Source organism: Meriones unguiculatus (genome assembly GCF_030254825.1).
Source record: "Meriones unguiculatus strain TT.TT164.6M chromosome 13 unlocalized genomic scaffold, Bangor_MerUng_6.1 Chr13_unordered_Scaffold_40, whole genome shotgun sequence".
Classification (NCBI taxonomy): domain Eukaryota; kingdom Metazoa; phylum Chordata; class Mammalia; order Rodentia; family Muridae; genus Meriones; species Meriones unguiculatus.
The window spans coordinates 4941191-4957926 of NW_026843649.1; the positions used below are offsets into that span (position 1 = coordinate 4941191).

The 16736-nt window shown below is 39.6% G+C and overlaps 1 non-coding gene and 1 pseudogene across 1 annotated transcript; both read right to left on the reverse strand.

Annotated features, from left to right (window-relative positions):
* The window catches only part of LOC132651131 (zinc finger protein 850-like), a 443146-nt pseudogene that overhangs the window by 203715 nt on the left and 222695 nt on the right, over positions 1-16736 (reverse strand).
* On the reverse strand, positions 15914-16025 carry LOC132651189 (U6 spliceosomal RNA). Its single transcript, XR_009589021.1, has one exon. It is a non-coding gene; the product is annotated as a U6 spliceosomal RNA (small nuclear RNA).

Genomic DNA, 16736 nt, shown 5'->3' on the forward strand with positions numbered 1-16736 from the left:
AGACAGAGACAGAGAGAGACACACACAGAGAGAGACAGAGACAGAGAGACAGAGACAGAGATACAGAGAGAGACAGAGAGAGACACAGAGAGAGACAGACAGAGCCAAAGAGACAGATACAGAGAGAGACAGAGACAGGGACAGAGAGACAGAGACAGAGACAGAGAGACTGAGACAGAGCTATATAAAGACAGAGAAAGAGACAGAGACAGAGAGACACACAGAGAGAGATAGAGACAGAGAAACAGAGACAAGGACAGACAGACACAGAGAGACAGACACAGAGACAGATACAGAGAGAGACAGAGAGAGCATGGTTGGAGGTGTGAGCATGCAGGGAGGTGTGATCATGCAGGGAGGTGTGAGCGTGCTTGTAGGTGTGAGTGTGGTAGGAGGTGTGAGCCTGCAGGGAAGTGTGAGGAACATGCAGGGAACTGTGAGGAGCATGCAGGGAGGTGTGAGCGTGCAGGGAAGTGTGAGCATGGTAGGAGGTATGTGCATGTGCGTGGTAAGAGGTGTGATCCTGGTATGAGTTGTGAGCGTGCAGGTAGGTGTGAGTGTGGTAAAAGGTGAGTGTGGTAGGAGGTGTGGGCGTGCAGGTAGGTGTGAGTGTGCAAGGAGGTGTGAGTGTGCAGGTAGGTGTGAGCATGCAGGTAGGTGTGAACGGTCCAGGAGTTATCATTTACCTCACCTTAAGGAAAGAATCAGCTATTCCACCCATAGCTATTGGACCCAATCCTGTCCTCACCCCTCCCGCACAGATAGAACCCAAGAAAAATGATTTTCCTGCACGGACAGAGCCTAAGCAAAATGTCCCTGCCTCCCCGACTCCTTCCTTTGCTGATAAGCCTATCCCCTCCTTGATTGAAGATGGGATTGATACACGCCATATTAATTTAGACCTTGTTAATCATACCTTTTTAGCCCTGAATCATACACACCCTGAACTTACTGAGTCCTGTTGGCTTTGGTATGATTCTGCCCCACCCTTTTATGAAGGCATTGCTGTCACTGAGGAAATCTTCTACTCCTCTGACCATTCTAAATGCAGATGGTCACAACAGGCTGAGGCTAGATTGACGGTGACTTCTGTTTCTGGCCTTGAGTTATGCATAGGCAACAGTATTCTTCAGAAACACAGACATCTTTGTAATGTAACCATTACACCATCAAACCACTTTCCCAATTATATCCTCCCAGGCAACGATAGCTGGTAGATTTGCAGTAATGTATATATACCCTGCATATATACCCCTCACCTCAAAAGCAATTTTACTACCTTCTGTGTCCTTGTCCAATTAATTCTCCGCCTGATTTATTATTCTGGGGAAGATTTTGCCCGGTTTTGGGACCCCATTAATGACCATGCATTGCTTAGAACAAAAAGAGAGGCCATAACAGCTATTACACTAATTGTCCTCCTCGGCCTCGGAGCTGTGGGTGCTGGGACGGGTATAATCTCTCTCCTTCTCTCCAACAAGCATTACTCTGACCTTTGCTGGACAATTGACAAGGATGTTGAGAGACTGGAGATTGGCATCACCAACTTGGAGAAATCCCTCGTCTCACTGTCTGAAGTTGTCCTACAAAATAGAAGAGGGCTAGACTTGCTTTTCCTTCAGAAAGGGGGACTCTGTGCTTCACTGAAGGAAGAGTGCTGCTTTTATGCAGATTATACTGGGATTGTAAGGGACAGCATGGATAAGATTAGGGAAGGCCTAGAAGAGAGAAAGAGACAGAGAGAACAAGAGGAGAGTTGGTTTTATAATTGGTTTTCAACCTCTCCCTGGCTCACCACCTTCCTTCCTTCAATTGTGGGACCCATGGTGGGTTTCCTTCTCCTCATATCTTTTGACCCATGGGCCATTAAAAGACTTACTAGCTTTGTAAAACAACAAATTGACTCCTTGGCATCTAAACCTATACAAGTTCATTATCACAGACTTGATTTGGCTGACAGAGGCTTAGCTGAGCCCAAGGAAGATTGCTGACAGTCTATCACATGGGTCTTGACTACTTGCATTTGGCTCTCATGAGAACAGCATACTCAGATAAATGCTTGCCTGATGTAGCCTGGGTACCTATAAGGGGTGCAAGACAAAGTACTGCAGGGGGAGGGCCCAATTGCCCCCTTCTGAGTCCCCTGAGAAGCAAACCTGATTGCATAGAGGTTGGTGTCTGATTACCCCTAACCACAACCTGCTGGGGATGCCCTTAGGTGTTGATGGGGTCTTCCTCTCCTCCCCAAAGAGACACCCGAAAAGGCTGCAAAATGCCTTGGGAGGATCAGGTCACTACTTCCCCCCTCTGGTTAATGCCCACCATCTGCAAAAGACCTCATGTTCAAAACCTACCTGCTAGCCTCTTAAATTGTTTAAGAAGGGAGGAGATGCTGGGAGCCAAAGCTATTTACTGAAGCCAAAGCCAATTAGTGAGCCAAAGCCATTTAGTGGAGCCAATGCCATTTAGTGGAAAAGTTACCAACAGCTGCACAAGGACCCTAGGTCATGGGTGATAGATTTATGTGAGAACACCTTGGAACATCCTTGAGATATCTTAAGGAAACATTCTTGAGGTATCTTGCAGGAGGTATCTCAAACCATAAAGCACTCTTGCTATCTTCTGCAGCAGTAAATTAGCCTTCCCCTTTTCCTGCCTTCTCCCTATATAGTTGTGTAAAATTTTCAAATAAACAAGGCTTTGATCAGACAAACAGACTTAGCCTCATTCTTTGTGTCTCTTTGTCTTACTTCATTCTTTCCAACACCCCCCCCCATTTAGGAACCTGTTGAAGTCCCACGGGTTGGGACACTAAAGAGAAAGATTTTTATCATATGTAAACCAATCATCATCTTCATTGTTATATAGTTGAGAAATTAAACTCTCATGCCCTTTAAAAATTCTTATTACAAATTATTTTAACCATTGTATTTCCAGACTTGAAGCAACCATATATCTATTATTAGTAAAATGGTTTTTAAAAGAAGCACCATATTTGATAACCATATACATCCTTACTCTTATGCCTGAACCTCAAATACTATGCAACAATATGAAATATTAAACTAATTTTCAGTTATATTTATTAGAAAAAATAAATATGCTGAATATTCCATATATTCCGGAATATATATCTTAAAAACAAAATGAGCAAAGAAACCAAACAAGACAACAAAAAAAAGAAGAATTAGAAAATACTATAGTGCCATTAAAACAGTGCTCAAATTGGGGTGTCAGTTGGTGTTTTTGTTGAAGAATAATATAAAGGATCCTTATAGTAGTGGGAATGTCTTACTGTTCACTGTATAAAGACTTATATCCTGGTTCTTTGGTTGGAAAAGGCTGATGCTCATGAGATAATTTGCTGTAAGTTTAGTCTCAAGTATTGCAGTGATGGTAGGTAGTGTCACTTTTTAAGAGACAAGGTCTGTATTGAAGATATTCTGTCATTGGAAGCGCTACCATTTAGAGAGATTGATGTTTTACTGAAATTATTTGTAATCTTTGCATCAAGAGAGGAAGAGAGTAAGGAAATGTCTTATTCACTGTCTGGATTCTTCTCACATGTGCTTTCTCCTAAACGTCATATCCATGAGGTTATTTGCTATGAAATGACCTCTGCTGGTTATCATGTCCCCAAAAATAAATGGATAAGACTAGGCTATTTGTCCTTACAAAACAGTAAGCAACATAATATTGTCATTGGATGTCTGTTTTTGATAGTACACTGTAGTTTGGAGGTGCACATTACTGCTGATTTTAATCAATATCTAAAAATCATATGTATCATATTATATAGCTATCATATATATGTAAATGCTATGTAAAAACGTAAATTTAATAAAACACTTTTAGTGCAAAAATTGTTCAAAAGAACTTGTTGAATTTAAAAGTGTTAAGGAAATGAAATGCATATGTCACTTTGTCAGTTATGGCTTGAGCCTTGGAATGGTGACATCACAGTGGTTTCTCCCCTGATTACTACAGAATGTTTACACTTCAGTGGTTCATCTACAAACTGCTGTAGCCATTTTGGTTAGTACCAGGAAAGAAAAGGATAATTTTGTGCCCAGTGAAAGTTCTCTATTCCAGGCTCAACTGTAAAGGTATTTAAAATGACTATTATGATTCCCATGGTAGACTAATGGTTTCAGGAAATGTTCTGTCTTTATTTCTCTAGAACATGTGGACTAATTCTTAATAGTTGCTTCATGAAAAGTTACTTCTGATAACAACAGTCAATACCATTTTCCCCAGGAAACAAAGTTATCATGTCAGAGAGGTATGCTCTGAACTGTTTAAGAGATTGATATGTGCATATCTTCAAAATTATCTGCCCAGGTTATGAGAGATTAATTTCTGTTTCATCTAGTTGTTTTACCCAGTATGCCAACAAAGATTTCCTGGAAACTGCTCAGATTTTAGGCCAAAACCCAATAACTTTCTGGTTTCAAACATATGTTTCTCAATATGAAGCATTGATAAAGCTAAAGAAGGTGAACAGTTGGTCCCTTTTAGAACATTTCATCACTCCAAAAAAAAAAAAAAAAAAAAAAAAAAAAAACACCTTCTCTACAATATATTAGCAACTGAACAAAATGGTTTATAAGCTTCATAGTAGCTTTTTGTAAGTCTTCTGTTGTGACCCGTAGCTGTCAGGAGTCACTTGCAGCCATGAATCTCATTCCTAACATCCATGAATCATGACCCACACTAAACTGTGCCCACTGACTCGTCCATGAGACCTGACCCCACTTGACAAGTGTGTCTGAATGACTATGCTATTGCCTAGTGGTGACCACGTCCAGAGTAGCCTCACAGTCTGTCAAGGGGGATATACAAGAAGACCCTCACTGTGGTCTAGAGTGAAGAAGATGACCATGTGTGGGAGTTAATTTATTGTTAGGGGTCCAGGTCCAGGCAGACTCAGACAGACTGCCACATTTTCCTGAGTTAAGTTTTGATAAATGACAAAGTATCTGTCATGGGTAGACAAAGACATTCTGTAAAGATCTGTGGTTGACACTACTTTGGCTTTATTTCAGGTATTCTTGGATGAGGAGAGCCTTGGTGAAAAGGATTTCATATCAATAAATTTGGTTGAATTTTTATGGAAAGGAAGAGCATTTGGTCTCACTTACATGACACAGTTGTTTATTGATTGCTGCACAGAATATGAACTCAAAGGAGGTCAAAATAGGCTGTGAATAAACTTTTACAAACATTCAAGTTGGAGAGGATACCAAAGTCCAGATGAAACAAAGCTGAGCCATCTACTGGTTGGAGCCCTGCCCCACCCATCTTCCCATTATATAACATTGAAGGCTGTGCTCACTACAGCACAGTTGGGCAGAAAGGAAGCCCTGCAAAAGGTAGCATGCAAAGCAGGAGGGAGAGCACATAGGAGTAATTTGCTGACAGACAAGCAAAGATGGATCTGATTTCAGCTTTCTCCCTGGAAACCTGGGTCCTCCTGGCAATCAGTCTCATGCTCCTCTACTGGTGAGTAACCTCCAAAGTTCCTCCCCAGACCATGTCCTAGTGATTGGGGTAATACTCAGACCTATTTTGTATGGAAGGTCACAACTGGTTTTGGAAGCTGGGGCTGGAAAGACAATGACTCAGTGACTAAGAGTACTGGCTGTTGTTTTAGAGGACCCAGGTCTGAACATCAACAAGGAGCTGGCTGTCACCACTAACTGTAGTTCCAGGGTATCCAACACCCTCCACAGGCACCAGAATAAAAATTTAAAAAGTAATAGCAGAAGTTGAAATAAAGTCTTGTATAAACATTATAAAATTTTGTGTTTTTATTCATTTTGGTTAGGGGCATCACTATTACAGTGTGTGTGTGTGTATGTGTATGTGTGTGTGTGTGTGTGTGTACATGCGTAGTTCAGAGGACAACTTTGCAGAATCAGTTCCCTCGTATTGTGTGCGTCCTGGAGATCCAACTCAGATTATCAATACTGGCAGCCAGTGTCTCTCCCTGTGGTGTCATCTTGAAGGTCCCAAATGAAATGACAACGGAATTAATTTTGCATTTTAATTTTTTAGTGGTATGAGTAATGAAGCCAGAGCCTATATCTAGTAGGCAATACCTTTACTACTGAACAATAGCTCCAGTGATACTACATCTCAAAGTTCATACTGATGTTATGCAGATATTCTGGGTATCTCTACCCTTCTTCTATTCCCTCTTGGTGAGGTTTACTGATAAGGTTTACACCTGATACGGCCTGATTGACTTTTGTGTGAACCCTAGATCCACCAGAACTCAGTAGGCACAGAAATGAACAGTGTGATGCCATGCACACAGGTTCCTTCACCATTTCCTAAACTCTCTGGAAACTGGAGGGGCAGCCATGTTGATTTGTTTTATTGTTTTGGTTATGGTCATGTTTCTCTTGTGTGTGGTTACAAGACTCTCTCTTTCTCCTTATAGGTTTGGGACTCGTACACATGGAGTTTTTAAGAAACAGGGAATTCCTGGGCCCACACCTCTGGCCTTTTTAGGAACTGTACTGAATTACTACAAGGTGGGTATTGATTGAGCTTTTCATATGGTTTCTCTTGATTGCCAATTATGGCTCATTCTAATAAGTGCTCTTTGAGAGAAAACTTTGAGACTTCAGGCCTTCATACTGTGTGTTCTCATAGTTCTAGAGAATTTCTGTGTGTCTCCTAGGGCTCTATTGCCAAATTAACAATGTGAGTGTGTGTGTGTGTGTGTGTGTGTGAGAGAGAGAGAGAGAGAGAGAGAGAGAGAGAGAGAGAGAGAGAGAATGGTTATTATACTGTGTGTGCAGGCATCTTAGTCCTAGGGACAGAACTCAGGTTATCAGGCTTGGTGTCAAGTACTTCTCATTTGGAGCCATCTCTCTGGCCCTATTTATTGAGACTCAACTTCACAGTAAGTGAAGTGTTTAGGCTTAGATTTTTCAACAAACCTACTTTATTTAAGGTTCTTCAACACTTCTGGCTCTCTTCCACCCACTGACCAGAGGTAGGAAAAGAAAAGAAGGTTATTAGTAATAAGGGGTTGTAGACATTTTAGAAGTATTTCCTTGGAACAAGTCCACTCTTCATTGACCTGAACCCAGCAGTCCAGTCCAAAGGCCAACACCAAACTACAACACAGATCAGCATGATTCAGAAGATCATAGCAAGTCAGTGAGAGCTGCAAGCCTCATTTGGATTTCCCCAGGAAGTTCTCTGGAATGTTTGTCTCTGGGAAGTCAAGTGTTGAAGACAGAAGACCAGCAAAGTGCTGTAGAGAATGTTATCTCACTGTCTGTGGGCTTTTATATATCTCCTCTCCTCAGAGTTCACACACAGGTGTTTTCAGGTGGACAGTCATGCCCCTTGCATGAGACAGTTTGTAGCAAGACATCACATGCCCTCTCGCAAGACAGCCTGTAGCAAAACATCACATGACACATCTGAATTTTCAAAAAACCCTGAAACTTCTACATCAGAAATGCCAGGATCTCCAGCTCATTCAGTCTTGATATTCTGACTTTGTGAACAATCAAAGAAGAGTTTGTTTTTTACCCAGTGTAGATTCTGAGAAGGTACTATTGCACTTATTTGGAAAAAATCTTGAAGGGGTTTTCAACTTCTAGGACACAGAAGTATGCACTAGATTTAAAATCTCCTCTTTGTACCAGGCTTATGTTCAACAATTTTTTTCTTTTGGTTGACTATTTCTGAAGCATCCACTTATAACAGGCCAATATACACACTTTTGGGGAATTTTTCATATACTGGAGTTTTCTGCATAGTCATTGAACCTCTGAACTTATTTCTATGGTTCTAGCCCCAGCATTTACTATTCATGGCATGCTTAGGATCTTCTTGAGAACCAAAGTAACTAGAATATTTTGCTTCACTATGGGTTCTGGGTAATGATAGCTTCATATAGTAAGAAGATTTCATTGTGTATCTGTGTTTGGCTGTGTGCAGGTTTGTGCATGTGAGTGTAGTACTTACAGGAGACATAAAAGGGTGCTTTGTTCCCTGGAGCCAGAGTTAGAGATGCATGTAAGAATCTGGAAATCAGTACTGGGAACACAGACCCTCTGCAGTGCTTTTAACTGATGAGCCATATCTCCAGCTTCCAATGACAAAATTTTAGCTTCTGTTTTGTTTTTGCAGTCCTGAGAATGATATCCAGGATCTTAAGTGTGCTAGGCAACGTGCTCTGTCTCTGAAATATAACTACAGCTGCTTCTCTTTTTTAAAATTTTTTATTAATTACATTTTATTCATTTTGTATCCCCCCATAGGCCCCTCCCTCCTCCCTCCTGATCCCACCTTCCCTCCTCTTTCTGCATGCATGCCACTCCCCAAGTCCACTGATAGGGGAGGTTCTCCTCTCCTTTCTGATCTTAGTCTATCAGTTCACATCAGAAGTGGCTGCATTGTCCTCTACTGTGGCCTGGTAAGGCTGCTCCCCCCCAGGGGGAAGTGATCAAAGAGCAGGCCAGTCAGATTATGTCAGAGGCAGTCCCTCTTCCCATTACTATGTAACCCACTTGGACACTGAACTGCCATGGGCTACATCTGTGCAGGGGTTCTAGGTTATCTCCATGAATAGTCCTTGGTTGGAGTATGAGTCTCTGGGAAGTTCCCTGTGTTCAAATTTTCTTGCTTCTCTTTCTTTAATGGCAGAATCTTATGCATGAGTCTGAGTTGCGAATATCTGAGACAGGATGATGGCTGTCAGTCACCTCAAATATTTAACTATAAAGTGAAATCTTTTTCTCCTATTCCTTTTAAAGATTCATTAAAGGCAAAACCACTAGAGAAAGAATGATTAAACAAAATTACTGGGAAATTAATGAAAATTCAATGTTCCATGCAGACTTTTATTAATTTTTAATTTATTTTTAATTGCAGTTTATTCACTTTATATCCCAGCTGTAGCCCCCTCTCCCATTTCCTCCCAGTCCCACCCTCCCTCCCTCTTCTTCTCCTATGCCCCTATCCCAGTCCAATGATAGGGGAGGTCCTCCTCCCTTTCCATCTGACCCTATTCTATCAGGTCTCATCAGGACTGGCTTCATTGTCTTCTTCTGTGGCCTCATAAGCTGCCTCCCCCTCAGGAGGAAGTGATCAAAGAGCCAGCCCATGAGTTCATGTCAGAGACACTCTCTGTTTTTATTACTGGGGAACCCTCTAGGACACTGAGCTGCCATGGGCTACATCTGCACAAGGGTTCTAGGTTATGTCCATGCATGGTCCTTGTTTGGAGTACCAGTCTCACAAAAGACCCCAGATCTTTTGGTTCTGTTGCTCTCCTTGTGGAGCTCCTGGCTCCTCCATGTCTTTGTATCTCCCCGTTCTTTCATAAGATTCCCTGTGCTCTGCCCAAAATTTGGCTATGATTCTCAGCATATGCTTTGATACCCTGCTGGGTAGAGTATCTCAGAGGCCCTCTTTGGTAGGCTCCTGTCATATTCCCTGTTTCCCCATCTTCTGATGTCTGTCCCATTTGTCTTCTGAATGAAAATTGAGCATCATATACAGGGTCGTCCTCTTTGATTAGCTTCCTTAGTTGTACAGACTTTAGTATGATTATCCTACATTATATGTGTAATACGCATTTATAAGTGAGTATATACCATGTAGACTTTAATTCTAGGTGGATAATTTGTGACTTACCTGTTCCATGGTCATTGTCCCAGATAGATGTTCCTGAACTCACATCAAAAGGACATGAGGCAAAGCTTGTGTTGCTGTTGGCTCAGGTTTCTTCTTAAGGTTCTATGCTTATCTTGTACATTCTTTAAAAATTTTCATTATCGTTTTCATCATCATCACCATCAAATTTATGTCCATGTGTGTATTGTATGTATCTTGTGTCTGTGTAGGTAATTGTGTCTATGAGTGTGCATGCAGAGGCTACAGAAAGATGTGCTGCTCTATCACTGTGTTTTCCCACTGAGACATCTTGCTGGTGATACTTCAATCATCTCTGAAGAACTTTTCTCTGTCAGAGACAATAAACCTGATTTCATGGGATTTGAGGTTTTTGTGCTCTGGCTGCACAAGAGTCAGTGCATACAGGACAATAATGGATTTCATACTGTTTGTCTCTTCAGGGTATTTGGAAATATGATGTAGAATGCTATAAAAAGTATGAAAAAATATGGGGGTGAGTATTCTGGAAAGTTCCATCAAGTCAACTCTTTTTAGGAGAAGGTGCCCTACTTATGCAAGGACAATACCAGCCCAGAACTGTAGTAATGGACATCTCTTTTGTGAAGGTACTTTCACATGTCAGTCATTAAATGTCACTGCTTATAGTCCTAATTAACTTGAGAACATTGCACACTGTTTTTTAAAGGGTTTTGATGTTTTATCCAGTGTCCTAACCTCTTCTGAAACTTCATTACATTTTCTGAATGTAATGAATTTTCATTACATGAAATACATTCAGTGCTCTGAAAATTTGTAATACTATCTCCTTGCCACATCCACTCACTTCTCTTTAGAAGCCCACACTTTCACTTTATTGTTGACTTTACATGTGCAGAAGTTTTATTTTTTAATGCTAGAGCATAAATCATTTGCCAAGGCCTTAGCTGTGTCATCCTATTATTGCTTTCAAAGACCATGTTAGAGACTTTGTTGTGATTGTTTATATTTTACTTCAAACCAAGGGGGACACATGCCATCAGGCACATATGTAGGTCAGATAACAATTGTGGAAGTAAGTTTTGTACCTTCAGGTGATTTAACTCAGTCCATCTGACTTGGTACAAGTCCTTTTTATCTGCTGAACAATCTCATCAGCACCAGCTAGGATTTTTATGACTGTACATCATTGTGTCCTGTTGAATTAAACTGACTTTGGAGAGACAATGTATTTAAAAACCACAACTTTCTTCCTCGAATCTCTGGCATTAAGGTTCTTTCTATAAAGCAGCCAAGCGAGTAAAAGCAGTTGTTTTCTGTCATTGATGCTGGAAGTTTAGTGAGAGCCTTGGAGCAAATGTCATCATGCTGTGAGACACAAACATGTGGGAAGAGGCTCTGGCTCTACCTGCCTCTTCATCTCTTCTTATCCATTCTTAGGAACCACAGGTCTGAACACAGGGCTCTACTAAGTTGATATAGCCCATAAAGACCATATCATTCAATGCAAACTGCAGGCTTTTCTGTCTGTCCAATGGCCCTGTATGAACTTCTCCTTGCAATATTATTGCTTGCTGGCAATTGATAGTGATTTTTCATTTTTCTCTGACCTAATAACTTCTCTCTCTCTCTCTCCAGTGTCTGTTGAGGACTAGTCATGTGTTATGTATTCAAATGCTATTTCAGTGCCTTGAGATCTGGTTACTGCCATGCCATGGATATTGTTATGATGTTTAACTATCTCCTGTAACCATGGGATGTGAAGGAATATTTTTCAATTATCTATTACTAGATGATTAGTATACCTATACCCGGGCAGGGCAGAAGGAGGTAGATGGGACTATGGTTCTTGGGCTTTGGGCACAGAAGAATGGTGGGTAGAAAGACAGGTACTGGAAGAGGTAGAGGAAGAAAGCAGAGAGCTATCACAGCTTAGCTTGAAAGAAGCATATGTTGGTATGGATGGAGGAAATTATACATATGAGAGAATATGCAAGTGTTTATGGAATTATGGGTGGAAGGCAGCCTGGGTTGGGGCTTGGAAGTAAAGGTTGTTTAGAAGGTTACTATCTACTTTGCCCCAGGTGATATAAGGCTATTCTAAAATCTATCAGTTGTCTGTGTCTTTTATTGACTGTGATAGTGGGTTAATAAATATTTTTAGACTAACCACAACAAAGGTCTCTTCATGTAGCCCTGGCTATCCTGAAACTCACTATGTAGACTAGGCTTTCTTTGAGTTTGGAGATCAGTCAGAGTCTCCCTTCTAAGTGCTGAGATTAGAGGCATGTGCCTATATTTGTATAGGGTGCCTAGTTATGCATGGTCTTTCATTGGTGCTTCAGTCTCCACAAGATGCTCTCGACTCTGTTTAGCTGGCTCTCTTGGTCTTCTTGTGGAGTTCCTGTCCACTCCAGATACTTCTATCTCTGCACACAAAGACCCCACTTTTCCACAAGACTCCCTATGCCTTACCCAGGGTTTGGCTGTGAGTCTCAGCATCTGTTTCTATCTGCTGCTGGATGGAGACTCTCAGAGACAGCTATGCTGGGCATTTATTTGTGATCACAGCAAAGTATCATTGATAGTGTCAGGCATTGGTTGTAGATTCCCTCAATCTCTGCTCTATCTTTATCCTTGCACATCTTGTAGATAGAGTAAATTTGGAGTCAATGTTTTTGTGGGTTACTTGGTGTTCCCCTTTCAACAAGGGGTCCTATCTAGTAAGAGGGTGTCCTCTTCAGTCTCCATAACCCCTGCTGCTAGGTGTCTCAGCCAGATCATCCCCATATTCTCCCAGAAGCCTCTAGGTTGTCATAGGTCTCCTGCTTGTCAAAGAGATGTCCCCACTCTGTTTATTTTCTCTCTGTCCTCCTGCTTCTGCTCTCCCAAGGTCTGATCTCCACTTTCATTTCTCTCTATGCTCCCTCTCCTACCTTGTTCCTTTTCTTTAACCACTTCTGATATCTCTTCTATTTCCTTCTGAGTGTGATTTAAGCACCCTTCTTTGGGTCCTCCCTGTTACTTATCTCCTTTGGGTCTGTGAATTGTGGTATGGTTATGCTGTACTATATGGTTAATATCCACTTATAATTGAGTACACACCATGAGTGTCTTTCTGCTTCTCAGTTACTTCACTCAGGGTGACCTTTTCTAGTTCTACATTTTGCCTGCAAATTCCATAATACTCTTGTTTTTAATAGCCAAACAGTATTCTATTGTGTAAATGTACCACAGTTTCTTTATCCATTCTTCACTTGAGAGATATCTGGGTTGTCTCCAGATTCTGACTATTAAGAATAAATCTGCTATGATCATAGTTGAACAGATGTCCTGATTGAATGGTAGAGCATGTTTTGGGTATCTACCTAGGAGTGGTATACCTGGATCTTGAGATAGAGCTATTCATGATTTTTTGAGAAACCTCCAGATTACTTTAAAAAAGGAATGTACAAGTTTACACTCCCACCAGCAATGGAGGAATATTAATATTAATATTATTTTACTATCAATATTTTATTAATTATTTATTAATAACTATCTTCATTAACAACATACTAATAAATAATTAATTATTAGTATTATTTAGTCATTAATAATTATATTTATTGATATATTATTAATGGACAATAAAATAAATAATTAATTATTAATAAATATTGATAAAAGTTATTAATAAAATAAATAATTATTAATAAGAATGTTAATATGCATTAATATGGTGCATATTTATATGTATTTATATTATATATTTATATATAAATATATGTTATGAATAAATAATAAAATAAATAATTAATTTTTAAAAATGTTGATAAGAGTTATTAGTAAAAATAAATAATTATTAATAAAAATGTTAATATGCATTAATATAAAAATATATTTATATTATACATTTATATTATATATTTATATATAATATAAATATATGTTATCCATAATTAATAAAATAAAAATTAATTATTAATAAGATCGCCAATGAAAAGAATTATTAATAAAAATAAATTATTATTTATTAATAATTATATTTATTAATAATGCATATTAATAAATAATTACTTATTTATTGCAAATTTGTTGATGTTAATTTAATAATAATTTTTTATTTTAAATTATTATTAATTAATATTTTATATTAATTTTTTCTTTTTTATTTTTTTCATTGTTTTTATTTTATTATTATTTTTTTTATCAGTTACATTTTATTAACTCTGTATCCAGGCCGTGTCCCGATCTCTCATTCCCTCCCAGTCCCTCCCTCCCTCCCTCATCTCCACCATGCCCCTTTCCAAGTCCACTGATAGGGGGGACCTCCTCCCCATTCATCTGATCCTGTTTTATCAGGTATCTTCAGGACTGGCTGCAAAGTCCTCCTTTGTGGCCTAACAGGACTGCTCCTCCCTTCGGGGGTGGGGAGACCAAAGAGCCAGTCATTGAGTTCCTGTTAGAAATAGTCCTTGTTCCCCTCACTTTTGGAAACCAATTGGTTACTGAGCTACCACAGGCTACATCTGAGTGGAGGTTCTAGGTTATATCCATACATGGTCCTTGGTTGAATGTCAGTCTCAGAAAAGACCCTGTGCCCAGATATATTTGGTCCTTGTGGAGCTCCTATCCTTTCCCCATCAGACTAACTCCCCTTTTTTTCTTATGATTCCGTGTACTCTGCCAAAGGTTTGGTCATGAGTCTTTGCTTTGAAAACACTGCTAGTTAGAGTCTTTCAGATGCGCTCAGTAGACTCCTGTCATATGTTCAATGCACATCCGATCTGTCTTTCTAAACGAGGATTGATCATCTTATGCCATGTCTGCTCTCTTGATTATCTTTTTTAGGTGTATAGATTTCATTATGTTTATCATATCTTATAGGTCTATAGAAGTGAGTATATCCCATGTTTGTCTTTCTCCTTCTGGGATATTTCACTCAGAATGATCTTTTCTAGATCCCACCATTTGCCTGCAAATTTCATGATTTCCTCCTTTTTGATTGCTGAGTAGTATTCTATTGTGTAAAAATACCACAATTTCTGTACCCATTCCTCTATTGATGGGCATCTGGGTTGTTTCCAGGTTCTGGCTATTACAAATAAAGCTGCTATAAACATGGTTAAGCAAGTATCCCATTTGTGTACTTGAGTGAACTTTGGGTATATACCTAGCAGTGGTATAGCTGGGTCTGGAGGAAGCACTATTCCTATTTGTCTTAGAAAGCGCCAGATAGCTTTCCAGAGTGGTTGTACCAGTTTACATTCCCACCAGCAGTGGAGGAGGGTTCCCCTTTCTCCACAACCTCTCCAGCATGTGTTGTTGCTTGAGTTTTTCATCTTGGCCATTCTGATGGGTGTAAGGTGATATCTCAGGGTCGTTTTGATTTGCATTTCCCTGATGGCTAATGAGGATGAGCATTTCTTTAAGTGTTTTTCTGCCATTCGATATTCCTCTGTCGAGAATTCTCTGTTTAGCTCTGTTCCCCATTTTTTAATTGGAGTACTTGGTTTGCTGCTTTTCAGCTTCTTTAGTTCTTTGTATATACTGGATATTAGTCCTCTGTCAGATAAAGGTTTAGTGAAGATTCTTTCCCAATCTGTAGGCAGTCGTTTTGTTTTGATGACGGTATCCTTTGCTTTACAGAAACTTTTCAGTTTCATGAGGTCCCATTTATTGATTGTTGCTCTTAGAGCCTGTGCTGTTGGTGTTCTGTTCAGGAAGTTGTCTCCTGTGCCAATGAGTTCTAGGCTGTTCCCCACTTTTTTTTCCAATTGATTTAGGGTATCTGGTTTTATGTTGAGGTCCTTGATCCACTTTGACTTTAGTTTTGTGCAGGGTGATAAATATGGATCTATTTTCATTTTTCTGCATGTAGACATCCAGTTGGTCCAGCACCATTTGTTGAAGATGCTGTCTTTTTTCCATTGAATGGAATTGGCTTCTTTGTCGAATATCGAGTATTCATAGGTGTGTGGATTTATTTCTGGGTCTTCTATGCGGTTCCATTGATCCTCCTTTCTGTTTCTATGCCAATACCATGCAGTTTTTATTACTGTTGCCCTGTAGTACAGCCTGAGATCAGGGATGGAGATACCTCCAGATGATCTGTTGTTGTACAGGATCGTTTTGGAGATTCTGGGTTTTTTGTTTCTCCATATGAAGCTGAGAATCTTTTTTTCAAGGTCTGTAAAGAATTGAGTTGGTATTTTGATGGGAATTGCATTGAATCTGTAGATTGCTTTTGGCAGTATGGCCATTTTCACAATGTTAATCCTACCAATCCATGAGCACGGGAGATCTTTCCATCTTCTGATATCTTCTTCGATTGCGCAGGGGCCATGCTAATCTTCTCTGTATCGTTCCAATTTTAGTATATGTGCTGCCGAAGCGAGCACATGTTTTTTGATTTTCAATGGAAACATCTCATGAGTGAATCTCTTTATTTGCAGTTTGAGAGATCTAATTTGGTCCTTGAGCTTTTATGTTGACTTTTTCTCCAGTGATTGGTTACTCACTTTGATGACATTTTTGGCTGTAGATTTAACCTGGATTCTCTCACAACTCAGTACCCTGGTTATTTTCTTTCTCATTTATTGACTACTTTGCATAGTTTATTACTGTCAGCACTATGACAATACTTCTCCCATAATTCTTCAGCCTCCAACACAAACCTCCTTGAGAGTCTCACCAGTTGCCTGCACCACACAGCCCTTGGTCTGCACTCTTCCCCCTTTTGCCTAAAGCTGCTATGCATGACTAATTGTTGCTTCCTTCAGTGAAATCATTTAAGAGATAGACTCCATTCTTTCATAGTTTTGGCAATGCTGGTGTGGATAGATAAAAATTGAGAATCTAAGAGATTTAGAAGTTGTGCAGTTGCTCTGAGATGATACAGTACAAGCAAAGAGCATCAGTGAAGTTTTAGGTGTCATGGTGGCTTTCTTATGCTTTTAGGCTATGATGAATCTGTATAAAAATAGGACAGAATTTAAAATCATTTACAAAGAATACATCATCAAAAGATTATTAGTTTAGATTAAGAATCCTCAAGTTTGGTAAATGAAATCTATCAAGAAAACTGTCCATTTCATTTAGATTTTGAAATT